Raw genomic sequence first — 16262 nt, forward strand, 5'->3', positions numbered from 1 at the left:
GTGTATAACATTTAGAAGAAAATCAACCCATTGTGCTGGCGGGAATTGTTGAAAATAGAATATTTGGAACTGATTTGCTAGAATCTGTTTTTAAATCATTTTTTCTCTTTGGAGGTATGAAGAGAACTTTTTCCTCAATTCAGATAATTCAATTTTTATTTCTCATACTAATTATTAAAACTTTACAAACTGGGAATTAATCTTTAGATTTTCAATGCTTGTATTAAATGAATTTTTAGAGTATGAAATCTACCAACTCTTGAGTCTTGCAGAGGATAGTAAACACAGAGAAATCCATTTGGATCATGTCTTTTAGTTATGTCTTAAAATTCTGGATACATATGAATATAAATATAAGAAGAGTTAGTCCAGTTAGTAAGAGATTTCAATGAACTCCAGTTTCCATGCAAATAGCATCTGAGAAAAACTACAAATAAAACTGTCACTATAACGAACTGTCATACATATATGAACTTCCTCTCCTATTATTTACCAACTTAAAAGATTATGGAACTATAAAGACTAAAAACTGGAGAGAAATACTAAATTCAGTATAACCCTACATCTAGCCGCATTTTAAATTATTTTCAAACAATGGGAATTACAACTTGGAGGAAAAACCTCCCAAATTAAATACTTAAATCATGTATTAATGATTCCAAACATGACTAAAACTTCTGTTCAAAATAATTTTTATTTAAACAAATCAATGTTAATCTAATTCACAAATAAGCAAGTATTTAATGCAGATATAAAGGTACCCACTAATAAAAAAAATGGCTTCAACATTTTGTGTGTTAAAATGTTTCGTATTTACTAGAAAATTAAGCAGGGCACACACCAGAGAACTGATTGGTCCAACCTTCAATGTTTGGTTTACTAACTTATGGGTGCTTTGAAAAGATAAAAGTTGAACTTGAACACCATTAAATTCAAAGGTAAAATTGTTCAGATAGATTGACAACATATAAATAAACTTTTGCAATTATGAATAAAAAGCAATGCATAATTCATAAATTATAACACACTCTATCTACTTAAGGGTGTAACAGTATAGAATTTTTAGGCAAAACTTGTGATCACTGATCAATTTAAATCAGTTAGTAGCAACATTAAACGTATTGACTCCATCAAGGTACTCAATTTATTTTATGAACTTGCTATGTAGTTTCTAAAGACATACATAGTTTGCTGCTTTATGCACATCGCATAATTATTCATGGTTTTTTCTATTATATTTAAGAATGGAATTGTCATTCAACATTTCACTGTTCTGCAAGGAAATGACAGCAAAATTCCCAAGTGAATGGTGCTAGTCAACAAATGCCTTATTGTTCTGTCCTCTCATCCAAACTGCCATAGGAAACTTTCAGTGCTGTATTCTCAAACTGCACTCATTTTTAATTCAATTTTATGTGCAATTTTATAAGGAAAATATCCCCAAGTATCCAGGTGATCCCACAGTTCTTGGAGACGCATGAAATAAAGCTGACAGTAAATCCTGAGACAGCACACTTCTAAACAATGGCTGCTAGCTGAACTAAAATAATAACTCAGTTAACTTTAGAAAGACCCATCATTCATACTTTATCCCGCATTAGATGCACCAGCATTAGAAAAGTATATTTGTTAGCTAGTTTCATATGAAAAAGAAATGAAAGGACTATTGTAGTTAACTGTTCATTTTCTACACACTGAAGCATAAGACAGACCCAAGACAAAATGAATAAAGGAGTAGAAGCATTTTTGACAGAAACTAGGAAACACTAATCAAGGACTAACTGTCTAATGAATGAAATGAAAAGGCTAATGTGCTTACTCACGCAGAACAAACGCAAGGCACAAACAAGCCAGGGATCAATGCCCACTGCAGATGGCAAACAGGCAGTTGTTTCCATGCAAGGTTGATTTGATCAAAATTTTCCTTTCCCTGAACATTGTCTGACTCCAAAATGAACCAACTGACTTAACAAACAGAGAGGTAAAAAAAGTAATACACCCAGCTAATTTTGACAGGCAAGGCACAGCACAAGACAGGCACACATCAGGTTAATTTCACTAAAAAAAATTGCTGAAGAGCTACTTTTATTGATGGAAACTGTAAACCAGAAAAGTAACTACACACTGATAAGCTCAAAAGTAGGGGAGCTGCTACAGCTTCCTTCCACTTAAACTGTCCAACTGTTCTTTCAAATCCAGAGTCCTTGGATTCCACAGCACCAGGGATCTCTTCTCAGTCATAACTCCCACTAAAACAAAATCTGAAACCAGCCCATGCTGGCTGTGCATTAGGACAACAAACATCTGCTTTAGGGGAAAAAAAGATTCGAGAGGAAAAAAACAAAACCAACCAAACAAAAATCACCACCCAAGAAACTACACTTGAGTTTTCTGTTTTTCAAGTGTCTGTATTCTTGTACTTTTAAAGACAGTACCACATTGACAGGTATAAGTAAATTAAAAGCAATGGGAAGAATTTAAAGTAATAAGAACTTGAAAGTGAGTAAGAATGTAAGTACTGCCTCCTAAGAGCTGCTGGAAATTACCAGATACCATCCCTGAATCCTGAGGACCAACCATTAGAAGTTTCCTGGCTGAGGAGAGCAAAGAGTCCTTAATTGTGAGATTTTTGGCTACATTTGTAACACAACTGATTTTAGCAGACTTCATTCAGCCATTTCAAGTAGGGGGAACCAGCCCAATTTGTTTATTCACACAACTGTTGTTGGACCAATGGATAAATTATTTATTTTTTGTGTCAAAAGCTATACTAAAATAAAGTAATTAACTATACAGAAACATGGTAATGGTATGGTAAACCAAATATAGTTTGCAAAATATGCTGCCCTTTCCTGGTACCTGATACTGCGAATGGCCAGGAAAGTATGAGAAATTATTTTTGTATTTTACTGTAAAATGGATGTGAAAAAGAAAACCCAGGATTCAGTAAGCAAACTTGCATGCTTCATGACATTACCCAGCAAAGAGAATAAGATTTTTAAAGAAGGATCATTTGACAGTCAGATACTGGTTTATAATTAATATAATCTCTCAGATTTACATACTAATTTTTTTTTGTAAACTGATTTGCATTCTGGCCTGAAATACAATTTTCCAGCATTACTATATCTGGACCTAAATATTTTCCAGCTTTACAAGTAATACAACATAAGTAAATGCAAGCACACCTAAAAATGGCAAAAAATTCTTATTAAAAATAATAATTTGAGGAGAAACAATGTTCTCAAGTCTTTTGCAAGATAAAAGGAAGAGTAAGGTCTTATGGCATAATTTTAATATGAAACTATCTCCTTTCCCTTCATCTACATTTCAGTCACAGACCTCTTTTTATACCTCTAATTGTAGTATTTTTCACCAAACCATCCAAGAATTAGGATTTTTTTCCAGGAGCATTTTTGCATCAGAATCAATCTTGGGAACAAAGTAATGATGAACACAGAGCATCTACAGCAGAACTAAGCAGCCAATTAGGCAATTTTGCGTTTCTGAGACTATTATATGAATACTTGAGTTGTACAGTACAATTCTAAAATTCTGCATCGCTTTTTTAATATATACAATATTTTTAGTCATTCAAATGTCGTATGACAATAGCCTACATGATAATTTTCAACTAAATTCATACTAGCAATCAAATCTGAAAGAAACTGCCACATTGTGTGCACTTTTATATGCCTTTCTTGTTCAGATGGTTTCCTACTACTGCAGCATTTAGAAACAAGAGATGAAAGAATGAGTATCTGAAGAACAGAAAATGCAGTTTATCTCAGTTTAAATTCTACAAAAGCGTACAGACTCTTAAAAAAATGTATCTTTACATCACACAAGTATTCAACCAGGACATTTATGTGATGAACATGCAGACATATACACATATATGCACCCTTACATTTGAACCTGTTCAGGCTCTGAAGCAGCTGGGCTATCCTTATACCTCACTCAGGTTTGTTTTAAATCCTGACAGTGAAGATAAGATAGAGAACAGACAGAGCATATCTGAATCTACTCCTAGGAAATGGAAAAAATATTTTAATTGAACTAGGACATTTCTCAAAGTGACCTGCCAAGAAGAAAAGAAGCTTAAGTTGCTACACCTCTTTAATACCTTATGATTGACTTACACACATATATATTCATCTTTTTAATGGGTATTAGCATTACCGGAAAGCAATCTGAAGCAGTCTTTTCAGAGGAGTAACCTTATACATTGTGAATAACCTTATAGAAAGATTAATTCATTTAATATATGTCTGTCTATAAGTTTGCTGTGATTAAAATTTCCATTAAATAATAATTTTTATGCTGCTGAACAAACAAATGACCAGTGTGCATCTTCTTTGGATACAAATGGTCTGATTATTTTTTTTTTCCTAAGATGCTTCTTTAATTAAGGCTTAATGGATCCACAAGGCTAGGAAGCTTAAGGGATAATTCAGCAACCTGTAATCTTTGGATCAGAATGCAAATCTAACCTGAACAACCAGTTAGCTCACATCAGTTATTAATATGGTATAGTACAGATGTACAAAAAATATCATTGGAGTTAGATGAAGAAAGTTTGCCGTGGTGGCTTAAAATTAATTTTTAGATTACTATTTTCTAGAAATTATTTTCTAGATAAACAAACATCCTCACAATTCTGCATTCTCCTTTCTGTACATATATATAAAATACAAAAAAACAGAGGTACACCCTTCATTTTAGTATTTCCCACCCCATAATAAAAATCTTAGATAAACAAATTAAATTGAACCATTGAATGACCAAGTCTAGAAAAAGGCAATCAAGAAGCTTAAAGTTCTGCATTGTTTGAATCAAGCTGTCAGTTCACATTTGACTCCCAGGTTTTAGACTAAATTACATTAATTAACCAGAGAAGGAAAAGGGATTTTAAAAATTTTTATTATTATATTAGTTTTTGGTGAAACATTAGTTATTATAATTGTATTTCTACTGACATTTTGGGCCTGTATAGATGAGAAAGATGGTAGTTTGAAAACATCAGAGCAAGAAGAGATTACAAGTACTTCTTAAAACAGCTTTACTTAAAGATACTCATAATTTACTTTCTTAAGAAAAAAAACTTGAGAGCAAAAATCTGAGAAATTTGTGTTCCTGGCTTCTCAAAAAGAACACAGAAGCTGAAGATAATGCTATTTACTTTGTCTGCGATATACTCTAATGGTCAAGTTTAAATATATTTCAGCAGTACTTGTATTGCTAAGTCAAGTGACAGTTCACACTATAAATACTCATTTAAACAGGCAGTATCTCAAAACCCAGGACAGAACATCAGAACCAGAGTATTTACAAATGACAGACATAAGACCAGAGGACGCTCTATCTGGAAATAGTAACAAAAAATTTGAAACAGGCCTACGAAGATAAGCACATTTCATCTTTTCATTTGAAGTCATAATTCTGTTGAGTTTCTGATGATTCCACACAGACACAAAATGGAATTCATTTTGCCAAAAAACCCCAAAAACGTGTTTATGCAAAAAAACTCAGCCACCATTAAGTTCTGCCTGTGCATAACTCGATAAATTGTGGGCAGGTACAGCCATTGACTCCTTTGGCATTTACTATCGATCAGTTTATACAGGGTGACCATACATTCCAACTGTGTAGGGACCAGCCCTCTAAGATAAGCCTTTGTACCAGTATCTCAAGGACTTTTTTTGAGGAGCTAGTTTAGGTTTTAGAAAATGACAATACACTCCTATGTACCTATATTTTTAAGTCATTAATCAAGCGAGACTGGGAGGCAAGACAAGCTATTATCAGACCAGATGTGTCATGTGCCCCATGACTCAATGCAATGCAGAGGACATGCACCCTGTAAGATGATCTCTGCTGAGGATACACTGTGCTACATCTTCCCTTCTTTATATTTGGTCACCCTAAATTTACTGTAACTAGAGAAGGGTTCTTCTAGATCCATGCTAAGTGTTTATGTGGTCACTAAAAAGAGGAGAAAAGTGATCACATGGCAATTAGCCAACATAGCCATATAGACAGTGTATTAAGTACCTTGTATATTAAAAAGATCTCTGTGGTAAACCTTTAGGAGCATTTCTGATAACTGCTGATCGAGAACTATGTTGAAATAGCCCCAAATTATCCTGCAAAGTGAGTTTGAGCAGAACACAAGGACACAGCTCAGGCTGAAAGTCAATACAGGCAACACTATGCAATGCAATTGGTCCTTGCTTTAGATGTTCTTCAGAGAAACACAGAAATGGCTCCCAGGTGTCTTCAATAGAAAGCACAGAAACAAAGTTTACATTAAAAGCCTATCTAGCTTGAAAAGAACACAGACTTTCATGCCCAGCATTTCTACAGTTCTTAGGAGAGAAAAGTGAATAATTAGCTCAATTACTAAGCATTTTTTTGATGAAATACTAATTAGTGTCATCATATTAAAACTTAGAGAAAAAAAGCAAATTTGGGATAAAGATTAACTGCTTGTGCAGTGTCTTGAAAAATTATACTCTAATATGATTTTTCAAACACTTTCATAATTAAAAAAACCCCAAAACACTCCCCAAAAGCTCCCCAAAACCCCCAAACAAACATAAATCCCTTTGAGTATTTTTATTCTGAACTGATTATATTTGCATTAGAGTAGTATCCCCAGGGGCTGAATGTAGGCCCTTAATTTAGGTGCCTAAACTGTAAGGGTGATTTCCCTATCCTCCTATGCTCAAGAGTTAGAAGAAAGCCCTTTGGAAAGACTCTCCTAAAAGGCACGTGGACATATTTTCTGCTCTGAACTTTATTTCAAGATCTTTTGTTATTAATCACACATGAAACTGAGCACACCTAGCTTTTCACGTTTATGAAAGTATGCCTGAAATACAACAGTTTGAGCAGTCCTCTGAAATCCTTGATGGGGTTCAAGCCAAAGCTTGTATCACCACCCATTTTATACAGTCATTTGCTTGATAGGGATCAAATAATAAATGTTCACCTGACTTCTCCCTAGCAACTTCCCATAACTTGTTAGTCAAAGCCTTGGCAACAGAGTCTTTTAATTTTAATACATATTATGCTATTCATTTGTTTCCATAGCAGGTATTTATTTTTATAAGAAATATGCAAACCACTAAAACATCTCTCATTGATTTACACTCTGAAAGAATATTTTTCTCTTAATTGAAAAAGGTCACTGTTTTCCTCATTCATTATGTTTTCTATTTGAAATTTAAATTTTTGCATTACAATATTATTTATTATCTTTCCTATTGGACAAACAAATATTAATTTATAAAAAATCCCTCTAACATACTCATAAATTAAGGCTAGATGTGGGATTATTTATCTACAGACATTCACCCTCTCTCTCTCTCTCTCTCTCTGCTGATTTATGACAAACTTTTTAAGATCCTCTCCCTTACATCTTTCACATAGCCTGTTTGTTCTGTCTCAAAGGTCCAGAAACAACTTTCTTAATTTTTATTTAATATCTGCATTTGCTCTTGTGTGGCATCAATCAAAACAGTTTTTGAATCCTTCTCCTTTATTTTCTTGCAAAGGTGTTTAAGGTTTCTAATGCCTCCCTATGTGGAGGCTCCTTCAAGCTCACCCCCTTCCTTTCTCCTCTATCAATACAGACCACCTCCTTGTACCAGTAAGCACCTGAGATCCAGTTCAGACCCTAAGGATTTGTCTGTGTGATGTAGCTGTGGAAAGGCAACAATACCAAAATGCAGAAGAGTTATATATCAAACTGAGACAAACCTATTTATTAGTAAGTCTGAGAATAACTGGCCAACTAAGAAGCTTCCAAGAAAGAGCTAGATCCACACGAACTACTCATGCCAAGTTTACTACCACCACAGTGGTTTCTTGGAAAAGGTACTGCAGAAATAAAATTACATTAAATTGTTTGTAACAACATTAGATGGAAGAAATTACACCCTAGGAGATTATCTTGATCACATACTGTTTTTACTGCTACTGTTAATCAAATTTTTAACTTAAAAGGTGAATGCGTACTTGTTTCCATACACAGTGTAAGTAGTCAGGTTCTTTTCTGAAGTGCAAAACCCCATCACATGCTACATGTCAATGACCAATATTTTCATGAAAAACAAGGAGTTAATCTCTGAAATAGGTCAACCTTATGAATTACTATAAGTAGTTCAAATGAACAGTGACCCGGGCTTTATTTTACTTGCTCCCTAGTAAAATGGAACTAAAAAATGGAACTATATGCCATTTTACTGAGCATTTAAGGACTCAAAAAAATATTCTCTGTGAATAATAGGAACTTGCATTAAAAAACAACCTAAACATGCTACAGCTTAGAGAACAAAAAGCCTTTTCTGGATTTAATATTTGGATATATGGAAAAGTGTTAAAATATGTCATAATACAGACGTGTTTGTGGAAGATTAATTCAAATTAAAAAAAAATAATTCACATATATTTTCCTCCCAAAACAAATCAAGCTTTTTCTAAAGCTGCTTTGAATAAGTAATTTAGATATGCAAAATATTTTACAGTGATGATCTACACAGAGCACAACGTACAAAGGTTATGCAGTAACTATTTTTGTAGACTCTGAGCATTAAAAGGCTTTGAGGTTAAATGTATTTATTTACTCTATAGAGAGGTTCTATTAGTGCAATAAAGGGAATAAGCTACAGACTATTATCAGAATATTGATACTTAGAGACAACAAAAACCTTGTTCTTTATTGTAATAAAGACACAAATAATTGAGAACTGTAAACTTTGGAGTTGTGAAAATGGTGGACCAAAAAATGGTTTCTACTGAAAAGGGAAAACCACCAGCAACTTTAGAAACTACAAATTATGCATTTCACTCTTGGTTTATGTAAAACTGTTTAATATTAAGCAATCCTACAGCAAAATAAAAAATACCATTCTTGATGTGGTCAGAAACCCAGGAAACTGCACTAAAGCCCTTTGCTATGATTTATCATGAACAGAATTTTGAACCCAAGAAATAAAAATGCCCATACTGCTTTCAAAGTACTGAACTAATCCTTCACAGAGGGTCAAGAAATGCTTTTCCTGCCTTTTCACATCCCAAGGATCCAAATGTGCAGAAGACTAGTGAAAAAGTCTAGAGTAGTGTAGTGAAACTGAGAAATTCCTTAAATTTCCTATCAAAAAATTCCCCCAGGAGTGCACTTGCATAATGCTTTTTGCCTAACCATCTGGACAGACTCAGTGCGTCATGGTTGTTTAGCAACTTAGGGCTTTCGTGGTAGCTTTGAATATATAATACCAGTATCCTATTCTCAGCCTCAAATTGTTTGGGAGGATTCTATATCTGCATAAAAACTCTTTGCATAAGACCTATTTACTCAGGATTTCCAACACATATGGTTTTCTAGAAGGCTAAGTTGTTTACACTAAATACTAGATCATAATTCCCCAAATTAATGATCTACTGCACAAAGTTACTCCCCAGGTGATCAGACTATGGGTGCAGACATCTGCAGTGCAGAGGCAGGATGAGCAAGAGTAAGTTCAGGAGACAAATAAAGCATACAGTCAAAGTTAGGTCCACAAATTTCACTGCAAACAATATGAATGGGGCAGTTTCTCTGAACTTTAGGCCAGACAGTTATGCTATAAATATATTTTACAGATGGAGAATGCCATCAATTTTGACAATAAATCAATTTGCTTCATGAGAAATAAGATTTAAAAAGAAAAATCTTTGGTCTCAATGAAAGCATAGTCAAATCACCTTTAAATTTTTTACCTTAAAAAACAACAATGCAGTAGGCTGAAAGCTGCTCCTAGATTTTTATAAATTTGCAAATCAAAGAGCACCTGTTTGTAAAGTGCTGCTTTGCTCAACTACTTAAATAATGTAATCAATACTAAATGACAAGCTAGAATTCCCAAATTTGCAGCACAGTAAGCAGACACTTGTCTTGCTGATATTTGTAACAAGTAATCTTTAAAATGTTAGCCAAGACAAATGTTGTTGATATTAGCTTTTACTCAAGCATAAATATCCCATCCATATGACATCAGATATTATCTCAGACTAAGATTATATCAACGTTTGCAACTATTTTGTATAATAGTAGCATTAATAAGGGCAATGTAAACCAGTTAAATCCTACTTTTACTACTGGGTATTTTTTTGCTAATGAACAATCAAAACCTATAAAAAGCATATACAATTTAAAGATCAATGCAAACAAAATGTTTACAAACATTTGCAAAAGCCTGGTGAACGAATTAATCTTTCTTTTAGTTTCAGTTATGTGCACTGTATTCAAAGCCACCTCCTAGCTAGAAGAAATATACTATTGAGACACTGTTTTAAGGACAATAGGTGTAACACACATTTCAGAATCATAACCACAAAACTGCTCTGAATTGGAAAGGACCTAAAAGGGTCATCAAGTCCAGCTCTTAAGTGAATGACCCATACAGGAATAGAACCAACAACCTTGGCATTATTAGCACCATGCTCTAAGCAACTGAGCTAATCCCAGTTTCCTTCTGATGAAATGAAAACTGCCATTCAAACTGCCATTATTTTCCAAACTAATTAATCTATCTCAATGCTCCTCAAAGAGGCATTTCAGAATGGCCTTTATGCATACATAATCTGTGACAACAATTCTGTTTCTGGATTAAATTTTTTTTTCCCTTAGATTTCTTTTAGTAAAAATACTTACATTGTTCAAAATTATTAAAGTATCATCTACATCAATTTCAGTGTTATTGCACAAATAGTAAATTATGCTGTGAGAATTATGGATGGAATTTTAAAAGGCTTCAATTTTTATAGTCTTTTGAAAGGACAAAGAAATCTATAAAAAACCCAAGATTACAATTTCAGCATTTAAAAATCTACACAAAATAATTCAAACAAATGTTATGACATTTAAGATAATGAAACCCTTCATTTATGCCAATGTATCCTACTTCACATGTAAGGAGTCAGAACAGATGTCCAAATATTGTAATGCCAGAGAAAAGTTAGGGCATATCTTGATTAATACTCTCAGAGCAGTCCGTGGTGTCTCTTTAAAACTGGCATGAGTTACTTGAAAATATCTATTCAAAATCCATTCTAGGAAACACAGCTAGACAAAGTGTTCCCAAGACAAAAGGAAAACAATAAAGCTCTGTATAAGCCTTTTAGCAATGTAAGCTGCATATTATCGACAGACCATTCATTGCAATCAACAAATGATTAATTGCAAATTTGTTGCTAAATTGACCACGAAAAAGACAAGCTTCAGGGTACTGTTAAAGAGGAAAAACTTATGTTAAAAATGATTGGAGACTTTTTGTAGTGAATTAATTCTAATCAATACTCTTGTTGACTGCACAGTGGAATAATGACTTCCTTAAATAGCATATGTACCCATTATTGTAGACATCCAAATTAATATTTAACCTAATGCCTTCCTTTTTTTTCCTCCTTTTGAAACAGCATTTTCTAATTTCACCTTTAAGAACAAGAGTCTACGATAAACACATTTTTTGCAAAGTCTAACATCAATCAACTTGGGAGGCATAATACACAGGCAAAAAAATTTAGAATACAAAAGTAATTATGTTTATTTAGAGTATTTACATGAAAGCCTTTTTAACTACAACTGGCATGGATGAAACAATAGGTGCCCTTAAGCATATCTACTTTACAAACTTCTGAACAACAATCATTTTGTTGGGTGGAAAAGTATGATTTCAGAGTTTAGTTGACGTCCCTTTTTCCTCCTTTTGTGGATGCAATCATATATGTAAAACTTAAACCTTTAATGAGAAAGATAAAGTCATTCCCGTGATAGCCAATGTACTATCACAAAATTGGTATGAGTTACTGGGAGGGGTACTTTTGTTATACCAATAGTATTTTGAAAAGTGCTTTTCTTCTTGCATTTGAACAAAAGTCTGGTTTAAAATTTTTCTTCAAGACAACAAATTTCCATGAATTTACAAATGCTGCAATTGACAAAGTAATACTTTAATTACTTAAATACATTCACAGCTAACGCCCAAACTACAGTTTTGACAATGAATTGATTGAATCATATGTTTAAATGTATCCTATTAATGAAAACCTTTTGGAAATCAAGTTTCTTATAAATGTGGTTTAGTTTGAACTGCACAGCTGAATTATTATATTCTTTTATATTTTTGGGGTGTTGGGTGGGGGTTTTTTTCTTTGTTTGGGGTTTTGGTTGATTGGTCATGTTTTTGTATGACGGGAGAAGACATTTATTTTAGGCACTAGAAATCCTTCTTCTAATCCTCAACTACTCCTGTAGTGCATATTAAAAAAAAAAATCCAAACAAACAAACAAAACATGTATATCTATATATTTATATCTATCTATATCAAGGAAGCAGATTTGAAAATATTGAAATTTTTCAGACTCCAAAGGAAATTATAAGATTTTCTAAAAAGCACAAATGGGCTATCCAAGGATACAGTTCAGAGCTGAAAGTGACGCTGTTGACAAACAGAAACAATTTTTAAATGTCTAGGCAGGCCTCATTAAGTTTTCTGCTTTAAAAATGTCTGTAATTTTGTTTTCTTTGAGGCACTTAAATGACATAAAGAATTCACAATACCTACCTTTCCGAGTCTTAGACATAGAGTAGAACCTAAACACCAAATCTCTACCCAAACCTCAATATAATCAGTTACTTCCAAACTTGTCTCAAAATCCCATGTTCTATGATTCAACTATATCTGGCCATACCACTACGTCCTCTTTACTGGAGCGTTCAGGAAAGTTCCTCCACTGGCTTGGCAGCCGGAGATCTGCAAGGAGGTACTTGCATCTATCCTTAAGAAACCTTAGCAGAGCTTATACAATAACTCCACCTAGTCCAACTGGGTTTAAAAGTGGATTCTTACTGCAAAATTTAGAAAGGTAAGCGTGAAGTGGTACTTACCTAGTGTATTCTCTCGGGCTCCCCAAATTTCTTTCTGCTAAAAAGCTGGGCTGATAGAAAACACCTGAATTTCAACAAAAGCAAATGCAAAGATTTGCATCTGGGTGGAATAAGGCTACCATATAAGCTGGTGCTGAGTGTCAAGCAGATCTGCAGAAAAGGACACAGCAGTCCTTATGGACTATATTGTGAATGGGAGTCATCAGTGTGCCCTTGCAGCAAAGAAAGCAAACAGCCTCCTCTGCTCCATCAGAAAGACTGTATCCACCATCCATGCCACAGCAGTGACCCTTCTTCTCTGTTCACCACTTGGGACACCACATTTGGAGCATTCTTTGGTCTTGGGCTTCCCAATACTGCTAAGACATGGACATAGAGAGACCACATCTGTAAGTATCTGAAGGGAAGGTGTCAAGAGGATGGATCCAGGCTCTTCCTCGTGGTGCCAAGCAATAGGACAAGAGGCAATGGGCAGAAACTGATGCACAGAAGTTCCACCTGAATATGAGGAAGAACTTTACTGAGAAGGTCAACTTCTTTACTGTGACCTTGCACTGGAACAGACAAACCAGGGAGGGTGTGGAGTCTCCCTCATTGGAGATTGTGTCATCTGGACACAATCTTGGCCATGTACTCTGGGTTGGACCAGATGACCCACTATTGTCCCTTCCAATCTGACCAATCCTGGGATTCTGTGATACCACAATATATTCAACAGAGGGACAGCAGGCTGCTCAGGAGCTGAAGCACACACCACTGGAGCAGAATCTGAAGCAACTTGTTCAGCTTCACAGGAAGCTGGTGACAGGAGCCTTCACTGCTACCTACAACTACCTGATGCAGAAAAGATAGATGGACTCTTGTAAGAGGAGCACAGGATAGGAGAAAAGACAACAAGAAACAAGTCAAACACTGCCCAGCCAGGTTGTGGGATCTCCATTCTTGGAGGTGTTCAAGCTTCAATTAGAGAAGTCTCTAAGGAAAGTGATCTGATCAGACTTGCTACAAGTAGGATGTTTGTCTAATGATCTCCAGAGGATCCCTTCTAAACTGAAATATTCTCTGAGAGCCAGAGGTCTCTGCTGAAAAACGTTCCTTTCATGAATTTCACGGTGTCTTGATACAATGAACTCCAAGCACCTTTAGAGTTTTGCAGTTTAATTACATGCTGCATAGAGAAATACTTTCCTTTGTTTGCCTTGAAACTGGAATCTAGTAGCTTTATCTGGTGCCTGTCAGTTTTTATATCGGAAAAAAACAGCAAACATAAATTGACCACCAGACCTCTCCTTCTAACTCATGATTACATAGACCTCACCATCTGTTTTCTATACCAATGGAATCTAGCCTACATAACTGTTCTGATGGAAGCATGCAAGGCAGAGAGCACACTGATAAGGCAATTAACAATGATGGAATTAAATCAGAAAGTCCTTCTAGTCTATTTTGCATGGATTAATCTCACAGTACATGGAAAAATAATTTAAATATAAAGTAGAAATAATGTTTTTTGACTAACAAGATGAGTCTTTACCCATTCTAGTTCCACAGGGATATTTCCCCAAGTTTCAAGCATATAATTATCTCCTCTTCATTTGCTTGAATATAATAGCTTTATTAATAAAAGTTTGCTTTAGACACAAGCTTAGGAAAATAGTTCCTGGGACCATTTAGAATAGAATAGAACTAAATAGAACTAGTTGGAAGGCACCTACAATGGTCTCCTAGACCAACTGCCTGAACCCTTCAGGTCTGATCAAAAGTAAAAGCATGGGCCTTGTCCAAATTCCATTTAAACACTGACAAGCACAGGGATTCAACTATCTCTCTCTCCAGGAAGCCTGTTCCAGGGTTTGACTGCTCTTTGCTTAAACAAATGTTTTCTCATGTCCAGTTTAACACTCCTGTAACCCAGCTTTTCACCTCTTCCATGCATCCCACCACGGAATACCAGGAAGAAGAGATGAGCACCTCTCTCCCCACTTCCACTTCATCAAGAAGCAATAGAGAGGAATGACGTCACTCCTCAGTCTCCTTTTTGCAAACCTAGACAAAGGCAGCGTCCTTAGGTGATCTTCACAGGACATGCCTTCCAGCTCTTGCACCAGCTTTGCTGTCCTTCTCTGGATGCATGTAAGCACCCAAACAATCGTCTTAAATCATGGGGCCCAAAACTGCACACAGTACTCAAGTGAGTCTGCACCTATCTAAAAGCAGTTCTATAGTTTCATAGGTCTTCTTTCAATCCCTTCTTGTAAACTACCATTTGCTTCCCTTGTATTTTTGGCTTTTCTTTTTTTTTTAGCAGAAGATAATTGTGTGCTGTATGTACAAGCCAGTTTTAGGGCTTTTATACTATTATATGCCTTAAAAAAACCATCCACAGTCAGCAGTAGAATGATTCCTCAGTGATATTGTCTCTAGCAGCTAAATACTGTTAATTATAACAGGTTTTGTGTGTTTTTCACAAACTTGTATTGTCCCAGAGCAGCAGACTTTATTCACTGCTAACAATAAGTGAAGCTAATAATGTGTTCTCAAAACATTAATGCAAAAGACAACAAATGTTGTTTGCTTAACTAAGAAATGAGGAATTATAGGATAGATCTGTATTTATAGCCATAAGTGCAAATGTTCTGTCTAGTTTTCATTAAAGAGATTTAAATAGCTAAAAAACGGCATGAAAAAACGCCAACATCTGCATGACAAAGTAGCCCCCACTTGGTATAATAATGCTTTTTTTTTGGTGGTTTTTTTGTTGTGTTTTTTGTTTTGGGTTTTTTTTTTTTTGTGGTTTTTTTTTTTGGTTGTTTTTTTTTTTTTTGTTAACTTGGCGGTTTTGGTCATTTGTAATTCTGATATGTTAACCAAAAAAACTGACATGCAATGTGAATTGAGTAGCCTCTTTGGATTCCAGCTGGCTTGGCTGTATGCCTTTCTAATGGTAATGAAGTCACACAGCTGCTAGGACAATCAGCTGGAGTTCAGATCAGTAGTTAAATGGATATCCAGACTGGCTTCTTATCAGGACTCATTAAAGTTCAGTGTTAACAAATTGTAGGGTTACATAGGTTTACATGGTTACAGCAAAGTGCCTTTTAAAAATGAACTTGTTGGAGCTGAAAAAAAATCTCTCCTTTCTGCTTATAAACGTTACTTTGTGCTGGTCAACTCAAGAAATGTTCAACCCTACTCCCAGCGAAGTGAAAGGAAAATTCCCATTCATTTGCATGGAAGTAAAACAAATCAGTTCTCAGTGTTTCAGGGATTTTTGAAGAATACTGCTATTCAAATTACTTCAGAATGCCTCAGCTAAAGGGTCACTCG

At 34.9% G+C, this 16262-nt stretch overlaps 1 protein-coding gene across 3 annotated transcripts in view; it reads right to left on the reverse strand.

Moving 5' to 3' along the window:
- Positions 1–16262, reverse strand: part of DGKB (diacylglycerol kinase beta) — a 330173-nt gene that overhangs the window by 136731 nt on the left and 177180 nt on the right. The gene's annotated exons all lie outside the window — the stretch shown is intronic.

The sequence above is a fragment of the Haemorhous mexicanus genome, chromosome 1 (assembly GCF_027477595.1).
Source record: "Haemorhous mexicanus isolate bHaeMex1 chromosome 1, bHaeMex1.pri, whole genome shotgun sequence".
Classification (NCBI taxonomy): Eukaryota; Metazoa; Chordata; class Aves; order Passeriformes; family Fringillidae; genus Haemorhous; species Haemorhous mexicanus.